The sequence below is a fragment of the Leopardus geoffroyi genome, chromosome E2 (genome assembly GCF_018350155.1).
Source record: "Leopardus geoffroyi isolate Oge1 chromosome E2, O.geoffroyi_Oge1_pat1.0, whole genome shotgun sequence".
Lineage (NCBI taxonomy): Eukaryota > Metazoa > Chordata > Mammalia > Carnivora > Felidae > Leopardus > Leopardus geoffroyi.
Window position 1 is genome coordinate 21,464,802 of NC_059335.1, and position 21,349 is coordinate 21,486,150.

General features: G+C 50.9%; 1 long non-coding RNA gene across 1 annotated transcript; it reads right to left on the reverse strand.

The window, feature by feature from the left end:
- Nucleotides 1-4,452: 4,452 nt before the first annotated feature.
- On the reverse strand, nt 4,453-20,808 carry LOC123579072. Its single transcript, XR_006702612.1, has 2 exons — nt 12,197-20,808; nt 4,453-4,674 (listed from the first exon to the last, which is right to left on the reverse strand). It is a non-coding gene; the product is annotated as an uncharacterized LOC123579072 (long non-coding RNA).
- Nucleotides 20,809-21,349: the final 541 nt, after the last annotated feature.

Here is a 21,349-nt window from a genome sequence, read left to right on the forward strand (position 1 = left end):
GCTTCGATGGGAAGGTGACAGGCCCAGGGGCCTGCAGTGCGTGACTTCAGAACCGAAAGCCCAAATCCAACTACTCATCTCCTCTTGAAAGCCACCTACTGTTGTTCCAGAATGGTGCGGCTGAGGCTTTTCTCTTCATTTGATCGCAAACTCCTTGAGAGCAGAAATTGCCTCACTTAGCGGAGGCTAACAAAGCGTAACAAAGCCACCCGGCATGCAAAGCGCGACAGAGCAGATGTTTATTTCTTGCTTGGATGGCAGTCTGCAGCGGGTGTGCCCGTCCACACCGTCCTTCAGGGATCCAGGCTCTCTCTACTTTGTGCCTCGACTTGATTTTACCCTGGTTCCTCGCCACTATCTGCATCCAGCTAGTAGAAGGGAAAAGAGCACGGAGTACCCCCAGGGTGCTTTTTATGGGTTAGACTGAAGGTAGAACACGTCACTTCTGCCCACGTTCCATCTGACAACATTTAGTTAAAGTCACACTGAATTGCAAGTAAGAAGGAGAGGTATGGTCTACTGTGTCCCCAAGAAGGGTGTGACTTTGGTAGATCGGTGCTTCTGTTCCCCTGATCCCCGCCTCGGTCCAGAGCCCAGCAGAGAAGGAACTTGAGATGTTCCACAAGGGCTCAGGGAGTTCGCCCTGAGGTTGTCCTGGGGCTTAGCCAACCTCACACATCTCTGCAGAGGGAGGAAACCGGCCGGCTCGGGGCTCAGCTCTACCTGGGACACCCTCATACGTGGACCTGCCAAGCCTCTCAGAGGAGGCGGGCTCCGGCGCAGCTGTGGTTGCATCAGCAAAACAGACCGGAGGCTGCCCTCGTCGTCCACATAAACCCCATCCTGGCTTCTGCCCACGGACGTCGCAACCTGTGGGGAAACCCATCTCGTGGTGCCAGTGGGTGGGCGGCAAGTGCCTACTGAGATACTGGGATGCCAGAAAGCTCGCCGGTCTGGTCCACCTGTCCCGGAGCAGCGCTAATGGGGCGGGGTGGAGGCGCATGGTGACAATGGCCTTGAAGGGAGTGGTTTCTATAGAACCACAGAGACAAGAGCCAGAGCAGAGATGCTTAAGGAAAGAACAGAGGCAAGTGGGCTGGAAGGGAACTTTCCCGATTACTTGGGAAAAATAAGGCTGAAGGTGGTAATGTGTATCATGACTCATCCACATGCACACACCTGGACCAGGTACCCCCTCTCCAGAAGCCCTGCTTTTTGCTGTTGCTGTCTAGCACCCCATCTTTACTCCCCCCAGAGAAGCAGCCTGCTCAGGACTTGGGCGCATCGGTGTCACGATATGCTAGGTGGGGTTCCGTCGCAGAAAGGGCCCTGGGATAGAAGCCGGAGATCGCTCTTAGATGTCCTACCTCCAGAATAGACCTTGGCTCTGCACCCCACTGCCACGGCCACCCCCTGGCCCAAGCCACCGCCCTATCTCACCTAGACAATTTTCACCGCCCGCTCACGGCCTCCTTATCTCGCCCTTGACCCTGAAGTTAATTCCCTGCACCTCTGCCTTTGTGATCTTTTAAGGATGTAAATCCAATCTTGTCACTCCCTTCATTTACACTTCTGACTTTCTCTATCCCCATCTGCCTGTCCCCTGTCTACTTCATTTTCTCCACAGCAACTCAGTCTACCCATAAGCAGACTTTATTTATTTTTTATTTTTGTAATGTTTATCTTTATTTTTGAGACAGAGAGAGACAGAGCGCGAGCAGGGGAGGGGCAGAGAGAGAAGAAGACACAGAATCTGAAGCAGGCTCCGGGCTCTGAGCCGTCAGCTCAGAGCCTGACGCGGGGCTCGAACTCATCAACCGAGAGATCATGACCTGAGCCAAAGCCGGACGCTCAACCGACTGAACCACCCGGGGGCCCCAAGCATATTTTACTTTCAGTCATTGTGCTTGATGATTTTCCCTCGCACTGGAAGGCGAGGTCTGTAGGAGAGACCTCTGTCCTGTTCGCCTCTGTGTCCTGGGACCTACGAGGTGAGGTGTGCTGATGTTTATGTCAGACACCGGGTTTCTGTACGTCTCCCGTTCCTCAGCTGTCAAAGGGGGCGGTGATCTATGCTGTGTGGTTTGCTCCTTAGGGTTTTGCAGGATTAGATGAGAAGATGAGGCCGTCAGACCCCGCAGTCTGTGACACAGCCATGCCACCAGGGTCACCGTCAGGCTGCTGTGAAGGACTCCAATTTTTGCAAGAAGCTTTCCCGTCATCACAGCCTTTTTTGAGGTTGAACCATGGCCTCTTTCCCCTGAAAACAATACCTAGAACATTCCTCCCAGCTAGGAAACCTGGGAGTCTATTGAAAATAAATTAGTAATGCCTCATTCTCAACGAGACAGTCTCGGGGAGACTTATAATTTTCTTTTTTCTAAGCGCACAGAATAACATATATCAAAAGGAGCAATACCTTGTGTTTTGACTACTTTGACCCTCTTCAACCTCTGCCAATTTTTATCTCATTTTTGTTTAACTTTATACATCAGAGTTTAATTTGAGAGCTGGTCAAGAAGACAGTGATGTATAGGCTACATCAAGTGCAGCTGAAATTACCCTGTCCCCGGAGACTTCGGGCTGAAGGGAGGTTCCCTATCCTGTTTCAGGGGGTACAAGAGGAATGGTACACTTTGCCCCTTGAACCCAGCCTCCCTCCACCCAGCAGGCTTCATCTCTGCCTCGCGTTTATTGATTTGGCCAGGTTTGAAAAGCTCACGAGATTGCATCCATCCACGGCTCTTGCCTCCCACGGCTGCCATGGGCTCAAAGCATTGGCAGCTGTGGACGATGTCATTTTAGGAACCAGAAAAAGGAGTTCTATTAGCATTGATTTTTCCTCTTTTTCCAATTGTTATCTTCTCTGGGAAAGCGTGTCCAGTCGGCAGTATCGTCTGGCCGGAGAGAATGCTGGCCTTGCTTTTCTGAATATCCAGAGCAGTGCCTGACATCCCCCAGATTACATGATAAGGATTGATGCATGAATGAATGAAGAATGAATGAATGAACTGCCTTCTGCTTCCCCTTAATGCCGCTGTTCAGCTGGCCCCAAGTATTTTGCGAGAGGACGACCACAACAGATGAACGGGTCACTCACGTGAGAACCGGTGAGCCGCTATCTGTCCCAAAGACTTTCCAACTGGAGTTTAGGGACGCTTGGGACCAGAAGGGACCTTGAGATGCTCCTACTGAAGTCTCATCTGTCAAATCAACGTTCACCAAGACGGCCTCGCCGGACAACCTCTATTCAACACCTCCAGGCAGGGACGCCTGGGTGGCTCAGTGGGTTAAGCACCCAACTTCAGCTCAGGTCATGATCTCACGGTTTGTGGGTTCGAGCCCCGCGTCGGGCTCTGTGCTGACAGCTCGGAACCTACAACCTGCTTCAGATCCTATGTCTCCCTCTCACTCTGCCCCTCCTTCGCCTATGCTGTCTCTCTCCCTCTCAAAAAATAAATAAACATTAAAAAATTAAAAAAAAAAATAAACACCTCCAGGGATAGGCCAATCACACCATGACCTGTGGCTAGCATTTTTAAAAGGCATATTCCCTCCATAGCACTTTCCACAGTGTGCAATTACATACTTGTGCAATTATTTGGTTAAAGTCTGTCTCCGCACGAGACCCCAAGAACGCTGATAAGTTCTGTAATGAATTCACAAGAAAAGTCTGTTGGTTCACCTGTATCCCTAGGGTGGGGCACGGGGTTAATATCTAGGAAGCGCTCAATGAATATTTCTGAGTGAATCAGTCCACAGGAGCTGGGATGCAGGGGATACCGTAGTTTGTTAGCAGCAAGGCAGGAATGAGGGCAACAGGTGAAAACACCCAGGGGTGGAAGTCATGTTACAACCTGACCACCTGCTCTGCTTTCAACCCAAAATCCAGGAAGGGGGTTGGGGGAGCCATTAAGACATAGCGGGGTTGGGGCCAAAGATAAAGATGCCGACAGTGGCAAATATCTCTGGCAGATTCTTTGCTCTAGACCCGCACTGTCCACAACAGGTAGCTTTCAGCCGCCTTGTGTGGCTGTCACGTGCTTGAAATGTGACTGGCCCGGCCGGCCCGCAATGTGTCGTAAGTGTAAACTACACACCAGATCCGCAAAGTTTGCACGAAAAATAACGTAAAATGTAACATTGATAATTTTTATGTTGATTGCAATCTCGAAATAGTAGTTTTTAGACGTAACCGGCTAAATAACATGTATTATTAAACGTAATTTTACCAGGTGCCTGGGTGGCTCAGTCGTTTGAGCATCTGACTCTTGGTTTTTGGCTCAGGTCACGGCCCCACGATCGTGAGACAGGGCCCCACATCGCCGGGCTCTGCACTGAGTGTGGAGCCTGCTTGGGATTCTCTCTCCCTCTGTCCCTTTCCTGTTTACACACTCTCTCTCTCTCTCAAAATAAACAAATAAAACATTAAAAAAAAAGTAATTTTACCTGTTTCTTTTGCCTTTTTTGTTTTAATGCAGCTACAACAAAATTAAGAATTGCCTGTTCCAGAGGAAAGGCCTTGAGTAAGGAATTGATCAAGAGCCTCCCCATGAACGCTTGTAACCGTACTGACTGAAGTCCTGTCTGTTCTGCAGCCGGTGTTGTGTTAGGTAAAGGTTTAACCTTTGATTCCATCATTTTACTTTTGGGATGTCATCCTGAAGAAATAATCTGAAATGTGAAAAAAAAAATTCTTTATACACAAAGTTATTAGTTATAGCATCGTATAATAGGAATGAAAACCACAAGATAGCCTGAACATCTAAATAGTGGAAGAATGGTAATATAGGCTCTTACATCCATGCGAGGGAATATTACGCAGCCGTCAAAAACTCTGTTTACCCAAAATTTGATCATAACATGGCAAGAGGCTGTGACAGCCCTCAATCAAAAATTCATAATTCAAAACTTCTTAAACAATATTACTGTCACTCAGAGGGTAGAGCATTGGGGACAGCAAGTGGAGGGGGTCTATCCAACCATTAACAACGGTGGTTGTCTTTGGAGAACGAGATGATAAATGACTTCTCTCTTCTTCCTATTTATTTTAATTTTTTTATTATTTCTTTTAATGTTTATTTCTTTTTGAGAGAGAAAGAGACAGAGTGCAAGTGGGGAACGGGCAGAGAGAGAGAGGGAGACACAGAATCCGAAGCGGGCTCCAGGCTCCAAGCTGTCAGCACAGAGCCCGACGCGGGGCTCGAACCCACAAGTCTGAGATCACGTCGGACGCTTAATCGACTGAGCCACTCAGGTGCCCCGTCTTTCTAATTTTTCAACTATATTTTATTTCATAGGATTTTGATGAGAGAGGACTATACGTATCGTGTCTCAAGGAAAGAGGGCCGGTCACAGGAGTTTGTCTGAACGTTGTAAGAGGCTGCAGGTGGAAAGGCACGTCCGTTCACGTCTGCACCTTCGAAGCATGCACACCGTCACAAGGCAAATACCAAGCCTTCCCTGTGGAAGTGCATCCTCTGTGGATATTTATTCCCTCGGCAAGTCAAGGCCTGCTCCCGAGACCCCTCTTGGCGGTCCCCCTCCTCCCTCCCAACACGAGCTGGTGCCCGTGGGTGTTTTGGGGGAGCGCACGGTGCTGTGGTTGGGGGGCCGGCCTGGATGAGTGCATGACCTTTGCCAGCTACCTTCTGACAGGTGCGTCCAAAGGGCAGTCTGGGGGGAAGCGAAGGAAGAGGAGACAGGGCGGTCTCAGAGTGTCATTCCCTGGTCACCTCCCTATAGGTCTTCTGAAGGTCACGGCTCTGAAGACGCCCCTTGCCACATTCCGTCTGACTTCCAGCCTACAATCACTACCCCACGGCCTGCGGGCCTCGGGGCTACAGCAGTTCTGTGACTTTTCTCTTGTGCCGTGCTCACCTGCTCCTTCCCTTCCCAGACAGCCTCTTTGGGACATCCCCTGCGAACGATCCTAACTTGGGTGTGGCCTCTCTTCTGTTGGGACCCTCAACTGACACGGGGACTTCATTGGAAACGCAGGGCCCACACCACACAGCGTATGGAGAACAGAGCTGCAAAGCTCATTCTAGGAGCCTCGTGTGGGGAGGGGAGGGCTGAGTTCTGGGGCCGACAGACCTGGGTTCAAGTTCAAGTTCCAACAGCGATGAGGTCCTTCACACATTCATTACCTCGCCTCATCTACAAAATGGGTTAAGAACACCTACAGTCGGTATTGTGTGGATTGAGCGACATAAATTACGTATCCCTCTTCGCTCATTGCCAGGCGTGGAGCGACCTCCCAGCAGACGTTAGCTATCCCTACTACTGCCATTACCCATTGGGGCTGTCAGCCTCATGAGTGCAAATGTCCCATCAGCCACTGCTTCCAGAGGGCCCCAGTCCTCCCCTGCCCGCCTGGGCCGCCGAGACTACGAGAGAGGACGCCACACCCAGACCCACACTCTGTGCTACACCGAGGCACCTGCGTGAAGGGACAGGGGGTGAGTCACAGAGAAAGAGAGAGACAGAGAGACAGACAGACAGAGAGAGACAGGGAAGCACCATCAGGAGATAAAGTGCATTTTGAGAAAATCACTTGTTTATTTAGCTACTGCACTTAGGAAAAATATCAGAATGAGAAATATGGGCTCTTGTGGTAATAACTGAAAGGGGGGGCATATACATTATCAAAAATACAGGAAAGAATGATAAGATATTTAAAATAAAAATTTGCATCCCTAAGATACCTCTCCTTCAACCTCAGAACGAGCGTATCTTTTACAAGCTCTTTGAAGACACTTCTCCACTCTCTTTGTCTCTTTTCTTTATAAGGCATCTTCTCTTTAACTCCCTTTGGGAAACTTCTTATAAATGAGGATTTGCATCTCCAGGGATTACTCTGGTTAGGAAAGTGTTTTATTAAAAAAATATATGTTTGCCACAGAATGCTGAGAGATATAATTAGCCGGCCCCTTCTGTTTTATTTCAAAAGGCTGTATGGCCAAGTTCTAATTAAACATATTCTCAGGACGTTTGAAATGTGAAGGTGCCTCAGAAATGGGCACTCAGATGAAAGACGAGAAGGTGTGGGGGATGCCTCATCTCTGCTCCCCAGTGCATAGCTACCCTGATTGATGAGCCTGTCCCAGCTCACCTTTGGTGAGCCCCTGCCCTGCATCTGGAATGCAGAGTCCTGTGCTTTTGGGGACCCGGGTGTGTGACAGGTTACCAGGTCTAAAGTGAGAGTTGCTAAGGTCCCTGCCAGTTCTGACATTCTGATGGTGCATTTGGATGTGGTCCTTGCCTAGTTCTTGCCACACAGCGAAACAATGCTCCAAATGCCCATACTTCATTTTACTTCGTGAGTTTTGGAATAAAATATGAGGCCGATGGAATCCTGCTCCCAATGGTTACTAGATAAAGCCACGCTGTCTCACCCGAGAAAAGCAGTGCTATGCCCTCCCTTGCGAAATGGGCAGAGTGATGTTGCCCCGTCTCTCTTCGGAGAAGCAAATGCCCTGGAAATAGACACGGCCTGTCTGCACACAGCGAGGTGGGCCAGGAGCCCACGGGAGCTGAGAGTTCAGAACCATCGTCTCTGAATTCCCCCACGTCGGTGCCCTGAGTAGCGCCCTCACTCTCTGCAAAGCACTTCCGTGCCCACTAAGCTCTCTTTAGAGGCAAGAGAGTTCTCATTCATCGCTGGTGGGGATACAGAATGATCCAGCCACTTTGGAAAACAGTTTGGCAGCTTTTCATTACGTTACACATACTCTTAACATACGACCCAGCACCCAGGGATCCACGTCTGGGTGTTGAGACCCAGGAGAAATGGGAACTTACGTTCATAAACTTAGGTTTATAGCAGCTTCGTTCATTGTCACCCCAAAGTAGAAACAAGCCGGTTGGCCTTCAGCTGTGTACGGATAAACAACCTGTGGTACCTCCATACAACGTATTGACGCACTCCACACATGGGCCAATCTCAGATACATCATATTAAGTGAAAGAAGCCAGACTCAAAAGGGGACATCCTATAGCATTGCATTTAGATCGCATTTTGGAAGAGGCAAAATTATAGGGATGAAGAACGGGTCAGTGTTTCCAGCGGTGGGGGGTGTGGGAAGGAAGGGCGGAGCGACCTATTGGCTACAAAAGGGCAGCACAGCGGCATTTTGGGGTGACGGGAGCTATCCCAAATCTGAATTGTGGTGGTGGTTTCAGGACTCTAAGTTTGTCAAAACTCAGAGAACCGTATACCAAAAGAGTGAATTTTACTCTGAAAATTAAAAAAAAAAAAATCATTTTTGAAAGCTGCAGGCTTGGTATAATGTGATGGCCATTTGAGATTGACCTTCCCCCCATCCTTTTCATTCTAGCCTACAAGAGACGCTCATGAACCCAGTCAAAGCCTGGCATTCCCGGGTGACAGGCACTGCTCCACAGAAAGGGCCCCTGGAAACTGAAGGGAAGGACAGAGATTACACGGGTCAGTGAAAAGTTTCGGATTCTCTTTTCTGATGGGTGTGAACAAAGAAGCAACCAGTTCTACTTAGCATTTGGGGGACTCTTGAAATCCTGACACAAAACACCTTGTGGATGAGAGGAGGGCAGAGAAAACGGGGTTCCTGTTTGTATAACTGAGCTGGGATTCACCACTAGAAAATGTCCTTAAGCCAGTGTCAGTAGGGGGCTGTATCACTTGCCAACTAAAGCATCCTAGGAAGTACACTTAAGGGTCTCCTCGAACCATTTCTGTTCTGATCCACGGTGCCAAAGCACCTTGAAGCAACGTCTCTGAAACAGAGGACTCAGGTATCCAACAGAGGATGGGAAAGGGACTTTGGCGGGAAGGGAAATCCAAGCAACCACAAACATACCAAAGGGTGCTCCCTGTCTTTAGCATTCATGGAAACACAAGTCAAACACAGTGAGACAGCAACCCCAACCACTAGATTAGGATGCATGAAAAACAAACAAACAAACAAGCTAATAATATCATAGGCTGACAAGGATGTAGAACAATGGAAAGACTTAAGAATAGTTTCTAGGAGTGAAAATTGACATAATCTCTTTGGAAAACGGCTGGGATTTATAGAAATGCATGCTGTATGACCAAGCAACCTTCCATATATGTGTAACAGATAGGCTCTGCCACACATGTATACAGCACATGAGTAAGTGTGTTCACAGTGGCATTTTTCATAATAGCTGAACAGCGGGGGGAAAAAAAAACGACTATATTGCAATATATTCATGGCCAATGGCTTTGAAAATAACCAACTGCACATGTCCACATGGAAGTCTCACAGATGTAAAGCTGAGTGAAAGAAAGAAGACACAAAATAATCCATCCAATATGATTTCACTTGTGTAAAGCTGAAAGACAGGCCCAGGGAGGTGTACCTACATGCTAAAACCACACAGCAAGGCAATAAAGAGATCACTATAAAAATCAAGATGGCGGCCTCCAGGAAAGGGGGCTGTAACTGGGAGATGTTGGGGGGCTTCTGGTGATTGAGTGGTGGTTACCCAGTTGTTTGTTTTATAATTTTTTTACTATGTATTTATTTAGGTAAAGTTATTTATTTATTTTGAGAGAGAGCATGAGTGGGGGAGGAGCAGAGAGAGAGAGAGAGAGAGAGAGAGAGAGAATCCCAAGCAGGCCCCATACTGTCAGTACAGCGCCAGATGTGGGGCTCAGTCTCACGGTTCATGAGATCATGACCTGAGCCAAAAATCAAGAGTTGGACACTTAACTGAGCCATCTAGGTGCTTTTATAAAATTATTTAAACCATACACATGATTGACCCATTCTTCTGCATTTGCAACATATCTCACACACAGGAACATAAGAAGTAAAAACAAACAAACAAACAAACAAACAAACAAAAAACTGGATTCCAGAGAAATGCCAATCTGGGACCAATAATAATGTGGAATGAGAGATTCCGAGTGAGGCGTTCTGGAGGAATGACCCCAAAGAGAGACCATCTTGGCGGTCTTAACCTTTGCCGTCCTTCATTACCATTTACTGCAACCCAAAGCCTTTTAGAAACATTTGCTTTCAAGTAAAAGTTGTATCCTTTGTACTAAAGGATCAATCCTTTCTCTTAAGTTTAATATGAGTATGAATCTTATAGAGTGCTCTAAGTGATTCATTACACTTTATTTTATTTTTTTTAATGTTTATTTGCTTATTTTGAGAGAGAGCGCACGTGTGCTCGAAAGCGGGAGAGGGACAGAGAGGGAGAGAGGTCATCTCAAGCAGGCTCCAGGCCCAGGGCGGATCCCCACATGGGGCTCTATCTCAGGACCCTGAGATCATGACCTGAGCAGAAATCAAGAGTTGACGCTTAATTCACGGAGCCACCCAAGCGTCACTCGTTACACTTTAGATCAGATCTGTTCCTCATGTGAGTCTACACAGACTTAAGGCAAGCTATTCTACTCAACTGCTTCTAATTTGCCTGGAGGTCTTCATCTTAAAAATTCAACCACCATTGGGGCGCCTGGGTGGCTCAGTTGGTTAGGCGTCCGACTCTCAGTTTCAGCTCAGGTCATGATCTCGTGCTTTCATGGGTTCAAGCCCGTGTCAGGCTCTGCGCTGACAGTGCAGAGCCTACTTGAGATTCTCTCTCTCCCTCTCTCTCTGCCCCTCCCCCGCTCGCCCTGTCTCTGTGCCTCTCAAAATAAATAAATAAAACTTAAAAAATAGTAAAAAAAAAAAAAAAATTCAACCATCACAATGAGAAACGCAGGAGGCCACACCCAATACCTCTCGATAAGTAAAATATATACTGTGGCATCCAGGCATAAGCTTCATGCAGTTTCCTTGCAGAAAATACTTTTATGGTCTTATCTGAGTCTATTAATTCCATTTTAAATATAAACCTAACATGCTTAGAAGTCTGTTTCCAAGAATACATCAGCTTAGAAAGAGAGAAGTGACAAGAAAACAGTTACTAGAGCCCATGACCGCTAAGAAGCTGACGCTGCGTAAGAAGACAGATGGAAAAACGTCTCAACTCTCCTAGGTCTCTGGGGGCATTTATTGCAGGGACAGCAATGAATTGTTAAATTAGAAATTGACTAAATCTTTTTAAGAAATCAGTTAACAAGCACGGTGCATAATAGATGGTGACCCTCAAATGTTTGGCACACCTTAGCATCCAAAAAAAGTCAGTTGTGTAGATATCTTCCTGCAAAGAAGTCCTGCTGTGAAAATACTAGAGATATTATATTAGCCCCCTGATCCGCGGTTTTACATTCCGTGATTTCGGTTACCTGCGGTCATCTATGTTCCAGAAGCTGATGATCCCCCCGATGTATGGTCAGGAGGCCAATAGTCCCTGACAGTGGGTCACGATGCCCACATCGCCCACCTCACTTCATCTCATGGTGTGGGCATCTCATCAACTCACATCCTCCTCATAAGAAGGGTGAGTCCAGCACAATCAGATACTTGAGGGAAACAGAGAGACCACACAGACACAACTTTTATTACAGTATCTTGTTACAGCTGTTCTATTTTACTACTAGGTGTTGTTGTTAGCCTTCTACGATACCTAATTTGCAAATTAAACTTCATCGTGTGTACGTTTAGGAAAAAAATCAGAGGATATACACAGTTTGGTACTACCCAGTTTCGGACATCCATCGGGGGTCCTGGAACGTAATGCCCGTGGAGAAGGGGGGACTACAGTAATCCAAATCCAAGTCCCTGGGAGTATACATGTGTACATAAACGCAAATATTTAAATAAATAAATAAATATATATATATGTATATATATATATATATATATATATATACACACACACACACATATATATAGGTAGCTATATGTACATATGCATAGATGTATATTGGAAAATATTAGCTTATATTTTGCTGTGAGTGTATGTGTATGTGTGCACATGCGTGTGCATGGTGGTTTGGATCCTGTTAAAGAATTCCGGATTTGGATGGAATTCGCCCTGATAGCTGAACAATTACGGAACAGCTGCATCTTCAGAACAAAATGACCTTTTCATCAAGTTACAAAACATTAAAGGTTAAAGAATGTTTGAAGGGGAGTTAATACTTTTAAAACATTGGGAAAATTGCCATGTTTTCAAAGACCTGACCGAAAGGAAAGGTAAGCGCCAGACCGGCAGGTATGAGCTCTATTGTGGGGAGGGGGCATGATACATTTGCATCGCCTGCTTCATTGAAAACTATGAATGAACCTACCTCCTCAGGAAATGAGAAGAGGCAGGCCTGTGATCGGCACAGCACGGGAGCTCACGCAAGGAACCCTTAGCGGGCTGGTTCCTAATTGCAATTTTGAAGTCACATCTCTTCCTCTCGCGAGTAGCGATGGCAGAGAGCAAATCAATGAGGGTGTCAGATTTTCCAGGCTTCTATTTTCCATCTGACCTGGATGGCACACATTCCAGTCACTACTAACAGGGAAAATAGAAATATCAGTGAGCCTCCTCACCATACCCCTTTTTTAATTAGCTCCCAGAAAAACCTGGCGGAATCTGCCTCCTTCGCCCTGCAAATGCTCACTCTTCTCAGGAAGTGAGGAGGCCTGTGCACTGCTCTGCCTCCAGAAACTCCCCTCTTCCTTTTTTTTTTCGCCCCACTCCAAGCACCTGCTTGCATCCTGGGGTGCATCCAACCTCACGCCATTTATATGCCTATCTTCAGGGAGGTCTGACCCCATGGCTATTTATTGCACAACTACTGCATATGCTGAGCCCTTCCCCAAAGCAGCCACATATGCGTCAGCCCAGGTGAGCCTCACAAGTACTGGGACAGCAGGCTCTACTGAGACTCCCCGGTGGGCATGCAGCTGGTAACACTGTTTCTCTTTCAAACCCTTGTCTGGCCCTGAAAGCTCCCAGAATGTAGCACAAAGAGGCAAAGGTTTGGAAGGGCATCTCCAACTTTGATTGGATGTTTCCTCCCCGAGTCCCTACTCAGTGCTTACGATGGAGGGAGCTGCTTTTAGAGATGAAGGACAGAAGGCTCAAGGATGGGGTAGCAATCTGCAGGAGAGCACTTGGTGAGTTATGGGTCACGAGCCCAGGCCCTGCATCACACGGTCAGAACTTGCATTCACCCACAAAGTGCACAGGTGCACACCCAGAGCAGACACACTGTGGGCTTGACCTTTCTACGCTGCTGGCTGGTATTTCTCTCCTAAGAGAAAGTTGCTCTCCTTCATTCCTCCCTGCAGCCTTTGCTCCCTCATTCCTGGTGCCTCATCTGGTTCAGGTAGGACCAGGTCCTGGGCTGGATAGACAGCCCTCTACTCTCTCCCCTTTACTGTCTCCCTTCTTGACTCTCAACGGCATGCCCTAGATAGTGCCATCCCCAAGAGGGAGCGGCTTGCAATTCTGGACATTTGAAGCAGGAGTGACTCCTTGACAAATTTCACTGTTGGAGAATGACTCTGGCCCATTTTCAAGTCTCATTTGTCCTGGCCGACAGGTAAGGCCTGAGGAGGAGTTAGGAGGGTTTGCCGGCTGGGAGGGCCTGTGCCCTGCAGGTGCCCTTGCTGCCTTGCAGACCAAAGGCTTTCTCCTAGTGGGAACCTTATCCCCAGACGTTCACGTCGGCTGGGACGAGTGTTCTCTTGGAAGCAGGGAGGCTCCTTTTATACCTGAACCTACCCCAACACCAGCTGTTCCCCCAGCATATACCCAGAGAGCCCCTTCTCTTCAGCTGAAACACTCCTAAAAACCTTAAATGATGCAAATCAATCCCCCTATTTGGGCCATATATTTTGAAAGTATTGCTAACATCTGTAAGGCGATCAAAAGTCAAAATCCAGGCTCTCTCAAATTTGTATTCAGTGCTACTATTTTTTTTTCTATGTGCATTTACAGTTAGGTGACCAGCCTGGGGCCAGGCTTTGAGAACACCCCCTGGCCCCACCTCCCCATCGTCCCCCTTGCCCCTCAAGAATGAGGCAGGGAAGGAAGGATGGCCGTGGATGATTGCCTGAGCTGAGTATGTCTCCTAGAGAGGCACCTAGAAGGCTCTTTGGGCAGGAACTCAGACTTCCCTTCAGCCTGACCACCTTTTGGCTGAGAAGAGGGGTGGAGATCAGGCTCTCCCTGGAGCAGTTGTTGGCCGGGACCCTACTCTAACTCCTGGAAAGATGGAGAAGGAAAAACCTTCTCACCAGTCCACACCAGGGAGAGACAAGTGAACTTCTAAAACCTCTGTACGTGAAAAATAAGGCTGCAGGGGTGGGGTGGCAAGGCCCCGGGGTACTGGGCACAAGAGGGGCTATGGGGCTGGGGGGAGGGGAGAGAGGCTCAGGGGACAAGAGATATCCCTTGGTCCTTGGCAGAAGGCAACCCAGTATTGTGTGCAAAGCCCCCCCACTAAGTCTTGAGCCACAAGAAGGAGCCGGGCCTGGAAGCTGGCCTCACCTCGTGCCTGTCGAGTCCTGTTTTCCTGCAGGTCAGCACCAGGGCAGAGCTGGTCCCTTCTGTGTGCACTTGCAAGCACACTTATTTCCACACCCCTCCTGGCTGGGCATCTGTAGCCTGTACACATCTCCTTCCTTGCCTGCCTTTGCACGCTCATAGGAGCTCCTGCCCCATGGTCGGGGCACTTGCACCAGGACGTGTTTTCCCAGGAGGTGCCCCAAACCAGTCCTAGGTCCGGGTGCCCTGGACTTTGGGGCCTGCGTGGGCACACAGTTCTCTGTTCAGGGCAAGTTGGGTTTGTCTGCTCCAGAATTTCAATACTGCAGGACGTTGGGGAAGGTATCGTGGACCTGCGTGGACAAAGGTCTTGTCTTGAAACTATGTCAATAGAGCAGGCACACTATTTTAACTTCAGCTGTGTTAGGACAACCTAGGGAAGGGGTTGGGGTGAAGGGGCCAGATCTCCTCTTAAACCCCTTCTTCAGAGGTCACCACCGGCCTCTGCAATCCCCCAACAGTCCAAGTGCAAGAGGTGCCAGGAGAGGTGCCAGGAGAGGCGCACCTAGTCCTGGAGGCCAGCGCTGAGAGCACCCTGAGCCCGCCACCTCCCTGGCCCAACTCCCGCCTCTCTGTCCCTGGGGCTGGAGCGACCGCCCCCGATATCCCACCTCTAGAGGGCGCTGATAGAGAGGTGGTACCGCGCATTCCCGCCGCGGGCTCCACGGGGAGCCCCCGGGACTCCACCCCTCACCCCTGGCCTCATTTGAATATTTCATTGGCTGCCGCCTGTCTGGTCAATTTATCATGCAAATGCGGGTGCCCTCCGCGCCGGAGAGGAGCCACCGCCCGCGCTGGAGAGCGGCGCCCGATTGGTGGCCGAGACAGCGGCATTTGTAATATTTTTCTTTGGGCATTGGAGTCATTTACCAATGCCATCGCCGCAACTCCAGGCACTGAATCACAAGCCACTTAAAGGGTTTTATTGGCAGCTTTGAAACTTCTTAACATGTTCTTTTATTTTAAACCAAGTGTCAACCTCTTTCTGACCCCCCCCCCCAGCCCCCCACCTAAAAAGCTGCGGCGACTACAAAGTACCTTGTTCCCTTGCGGGCTGCGCACGACGGGGGGGCGGGGAGTGGCCGCCTCTGCCTTACCACAGAGAGGAGGACTCGACCTCTTTGGAGTGAGCGCTTGCTAGACCCGAAATAGATCATTTTTCCGGATCCTTGTGGGGGTTGGGGAGGGACTGATAGAACGCAAAAAGCAACCGAAGAAAGGCGGAGGAAGGAAGAAAGAAGAGGAAAGAGATGGGAAAGAAAAGTGTCAGAGGAAGACGTTGGGAAGCATTCAGAGCTTCTCTGCAGAGGAGGAAAATCTGGGGAGCTCAGAGCCTCTGAGGTCAGGCACTACCTGCATACAAAGAATCTGACCCTTCCGACCACCTCGTCCCAAAGAACTCCCGCTCTCCTATTCCGGACATACCAGTGATACGCGCAAGCTTCAGGCAACAAAAAATGAGAAAGAACGAAGACCCGGCCCAGTGCCCCTCTCTCTTGTACCTGTCCTACCGAGTACTGCCCTCGGTCTTTCCCGTTTGTAAATTCAGGGACGAACACAAAACCATAATGTGTAAGACAGAAAAAAAAAAAGAGCGATACAGGAAGAGAAAAGGAAAAGAGATTCTTCCTCATCTTGCAAATTCCCCGGCCAGTTAATGAGGTCACCAGGCATGCAAAGCTGGGCTGTCTGGTCTGCGAAGAGCGGGTGGGTTGATATCTGAGACCTCCTTCTCCTCTTCCTCCTCCAGTGTTCCTCCACCGGAGTCCGAACACAGCCTCGCACTGGGCTGCCCACGCACTGATTCAGACACAACTCTTGCATCGGCGCGGGAAGGGCTGAGCACCTCTCCTTTCCAGCTAGCAAAGGGCTGCTCTCTCCCAGCCAGGGGTGAGCCCCGACACGGCTGCAGCTGTCTCCAGGGTGGTTTTTTGTTTCTGTTTTTTTTTTTTTTTCTTTTTTCTTTTTTTCTAAGCTCTGCCCAAAAGGTTTCCAAAAACCCACTTCATCCAGAGTGGGAAAAACCATGCCACGCAGCAGCGAGTAATTCGGGAAATTCCCCGCAAAAGTCAAAGGAGGCGCGTGGGATTTGACCAAAGGGCATTTCGCCAGTAATTGCTCCTCCGAGCTAGACTTACTTGTGTACCTGACCTCCTTAGACCAAAACACAAAGACTTCTTATTTTCTTTACTAAATCTCCAGTCTCTTAAAAAAGTTTTTTTTTTTCCCCCTCAAAGTTCCATAAATGAGTGAGCTTGAAAAATAATTACAGAAGAAAGATCCAAACTGGACTCTCCAAATTTGGAGATCCAAGACCAAGAACACAGGCAAGCTTGGGGGGAGGGGGTGAGGGGCGGGTGTGGTCCCAGCCTGTCTGGAGAAAGTCGTCTCCAGGAATCACCCAACCAGTAGAGGGGTATATAGTAAGATGTGCTTTCCCTCGGATTACCATGCTCCCTCCCTCTGTTAGGTGTATAGGTTTGGTTTTGCTTTAACACGTTTATAAGCTGCCTGGAAATTTCCAGCTGATAAAAATGAGGCATTGAGGAGGAGGACCTGCCAGCCCTGACTTCCTAAGGGGCTTGGTCAGGTCAGCTTCCATCCAAAGTTTTCTGTGTCCATTTGTGCTGGGAGCTCAGGGCCAGCCTGGGGCTCCCTTGCTCTGCCCCTCCCCAAAAGACCAGGGGTATCAAGGTTGGCCTGGGAAGACCACAGGCCCTGTTGCCTTTGAGTCCAGTGGTCCTACGGGAATGGCAGGCATGTGAAAAGTTGGCAAAATTGGGCCAGACTTCTCTGCGCTGAGCTACGACGAGAAATTTACAAAGTAGTAAAGTCCCGGGGAGGGGAAAGGTGGGGGGCATACAGGTACCCCATGTATTCGGGGAGGTGCTTCATACCCCAACACCAATTCTTGACTTTGAGAGAGAGAGGTCTCCTACTTTTCTTCAAAGAGAGATCTGCACCCCCATCCCATAACTCCACCCCATCTCACATCCAGGCACCCCCCAATGCAGCTCCCCGAAAGCCCCCACAGAAGTGGTGTTAATATACCGCTCCGATTTGCAAAGGCTTATTTCACGTCAAAACTATAAAAGTTCTCGGGAGAATCTACAGACAAAACATCTGGTTCCTTAAAACAAAGCTACCGGAAAAAGGGAAACAAACTTCGCTGCTCTGTAAATGCACCTCCAGCAAACAATTTACCGCCTGGTGAGGGCCTGGCCCCAGAGTCCAGATTTCTAGCACTGAGGGAGGGGCTGAGGTCCTGGGGCCCAATTCCTGGTCGATGTGTGCAGGTGGAGGCAGTCAGCCTCTCTGCATGTAGGGTACCTCCTTTGCCTAGCCCAGACCGTAGTGTGAGCAGTGTGTAAGGGGGCAGCCGGTCCAGGCCAGCAGTCCAGGGGGAGGCAGGTAGGAAAAAAGCACTTGGTACGACCTTTGCTGGGCCTTCAGTGGGCTCCCCAAGGCCCCTTCACCGGGCCTGAAGCCTTCGCACCATGAAATGGGGTGCAGGCTCCCTGCGTGTTCTACCCAGCGTGCCCTGTCCCTCCAGCTGGCCAGTTCCTCCCTCAGGGCACAGAGAATCTCTGGTCATGGCCTGGGTTCAGGCTCCCAAGTTCCTGGGACCTTGGCCTACCCTGGCTATCTGTCTTGGACTGGCAGCTTCAAGGACACCTTCTTTCCTGAAGCCTTTTTCCTCAGTGGCCATGCCAAATGGGGACATACTTCCGCCTTCCCCACCGGGTCAGGCTGGACTGTCACCCACTGCCCTCATTTGCACCTTGAACACAACCTCGGCTGCCTCCCGGCGGTGGCTGCGGCGGTGGCCGACTGCTGCGTCCCCGCATCCCCGCTACAGCTTCCTTACCTGGAGCATCCTGTTTTGGGGCCAGCTCCTTGCCCCTCCACCACACTCATTCAGCCTCGCCCGCCTTTAACTCCCCCACCCCCCAACTCGCCCCAGTGGGGCTCTGGTTGGTCAAGCACACCAAGTCTCCCCGTGGCACGACGTACCCCGTGCAAGTAGGCCCAGGGACTGGGGCCTGCAGGTCTCAGGGCTTGGAAGGCTAGAATCACATTTCTAACCCCTGACCTGAAAAACTGGCATGTGGGAGGATTTGTACTGCAGAACGCTCAGGGCACCGCCTGGGAGGAGGACCAGGGTTCCACTGGGCCCAGGCCGCAATCTTGGGGGTCATGAATTGTCTTCATGGCCCCCGGGAATTTTCTGGACTTACCACGTTGCCACCCCGCTGCTGGGCGAGCCACCTGGCCACAATGGGAGCCATCAGTTTCTCCCATGGGCGTTTGCCGTTGGGCATTTCGATATGTCTCACCACTGCCCCTCAGCCCGCTTTTCCTTCTTTTGTGTTTAGGGACTTAAAAATGCCCAGAAAAGCAGCACCTCGGAAAGTCGGGAGCGTCTCACTGGGCTGGGGGTCACTTTTTGCGTGGCTCTCACTCGGCTAAGTCACCAGGTGCCTGCGCGGGAGCGGAAGCCTGCTGTCACTTTTCAGGGGTGTCCGCAACTCTTCCAAGTGAGGTGGAAAGGTTTCTACACAGTGGTACCTTCTACAGAATTCTAGCTCCTCCGCCGGGCGCCGGCTTTTCCGCCCTCCTCTAGCGTGAAAGCGGCTCGGCCGCACCCTGGAGCGCGGTCCCTCCTTCCCGCAGGAAGGAGCCCCTGTGAGCGCCGCCGCGGCCGTCTCCGGCCTCCTCCGGAGCCGCGCAGACCTTGGCTCCCGGCGCTGGCCGGAAAGCGGCTCCTGTATCCCTTCTACCTCGCGAATCGCGGAACGAAGACAAGCACAGGTTTTGACCCGCTCCTGTAGCCGACTCTTGAGTGGGGCAGAACTCACCAGACACCCGGGCAGAAATATTTGCAGTAGGAATACGCTCAGGTAAAATGCCAGGGACCGCCACCCCGCAGATGTCCGAGGAGTAGGTCTTCCGTGCGCCCTTCCCCTGAACTTCTTAGGGGGAGGACCAGACAGCCCCTTTGGCCTGGCCAAACTGATCAGGCACCTATAAGAAGATATTTGCCCTCTGGACAGCGGGGTGCGAGGTACGGGTGGGGAAAGCAAGAAGCAATGGTAACCACGGGGGAGGTCAGCGTTCTTGGAGAATGGCGCCGGGAGCTACCCGCAAAGCTCTGGCTTCTCAAACATATGGCCTTGCCCTTTCTCACTCTGTAAATAACATATGAATTACAGACCTACTGCCACCCTGACACCATTTCTCCCTAAATCGAGTCCCTGGTTTTCACTGGGATCCGCGTTTCCTTCCCCCTCTCTCGCTCCTCACAGGCAGCAGCCAGGTAGGGGCCTGGCAAAGTTTTAGCTTTAGACCTTCTGGCCAGAAGATGTGCCCCAGATTCGGCCGAGCTGGAGCCCATTTAAGCCCCTGCATTCAAGTACACACTGTGCTTGGTGCAGATCGGGGAAGCCTCCCTGCCTTTTCTCCTACGCCACACCCAGTCCACAGAGAAGGGGCAAAGAGAACTTGGAATTGCTAGGGCTAGGTTGACAGTGTCCCTCTCCATCTGTCCCATGGCTAGCATGGCCTGCAAAACTAGTCCCGTTTTGAGTTCTTGGTATTAAAGGCGGTGCGTATGGTTAAAAGAACACTGTAGAGATCAGGGTTCCAGGCAGTGCCACGCCGGGCCAGAACCCTGTTTGAGTGTCCGGGCACGGCAGCGCGGTCGCAGTCTGCACTCCGCATAGCCCGTGTTGCGCGTGACGGGTTGTCGCTGCGATGTGCAGCTCAGTGACACTGATGGATGCGCCAATGGTTGGACGGACAGATGTTAGGGCGGATCGCACCGCGCGCGGCGCCCGAGCGGGGGAGGGCGAGGTAGCGATCGGGCGGTGGCTTCGGGCGGCTCGGAGACCGGAGCTCAGGCCGTGGCCCGCAGGGGGAGGGGGAGGAGGGAACAGAGGTTTGGAGAGCAGCGTTGGGAAGCAAAGGAGGAGGGGGAGCACAAGCCAGGGCGAAACTCTCAGCCTTCCGTGCGTGGCGCCCCGCGCTGTGCACCCATCACTACCGGCGCTCCCAAAAGGGCGCTCGGTGCTGGGAAGGTGAGCCAGGGGCGGGCAGGAGCTGACCTCGCGCGGCGCCTACCCTCCTCCAGGCAAGAGGCTCCCAGCGCCGCGACCAGAACCGAGAGGCCGCGGGCGGCGTCTGCCAACTCACCGTTTCCTCGTTCGCAAGAAGCGTTTCACGCCCCACGGCCGAGTCTCCCGGGCCTGGAGGGGCAGTTGTTTTAGCCTCCGCGGCCGCAGGCACCAACCGCTCGCCGCGCCCCCGCCCCCGAGTTCGCCACACACAAGGCCCGCCTGGGAGCCCAGTCGCAGCCGGACTCCGATTCCCCGCAACCGCCCGGGGTCCGCACCCCGCAACTCCGAGCGCTCCTGCGCGCGCGAAGGCGCTGGAGGCGGCTTTATAGCCCGGGAGGACGGCAGCAACACATCTGCATTCAGGGAGGCGTCTGGACCGAGCCCAAGCCCGCAGGCTGGGGGCGAGCGGAGACTTTTGATCTTACCGTCTGGGTGAGATCACGGTCTCCTGGTCTAAAAGAAAAGAAAGCATGCCGGTGAACTTTTAAAACAAACTTGCATAAACAATCACAAAGAAAAAGATAAAAAAGACAGGGCAGAAGAAAAGGGAGAAAGAAACACAAGAAAAGGAAACATTAAGAAAAAGGAAGGAAGGAAAAAAGGAAGGAAGGAAGGAAAAAAAAGGAAGGAAGAAGGCCGGGGTTTGCAGCTCCGGGAACGCTCAGGCAGGCAGTCCCAGGGGCGCGGGGCTCCGGCCCTCGCCGGGACTATCGGACGCGGGGCCCAGGGGAGCCTCCGGGCCCCAAGCGGCGCGCCCAGGAGCAGCGCCACTTCGGGGACCT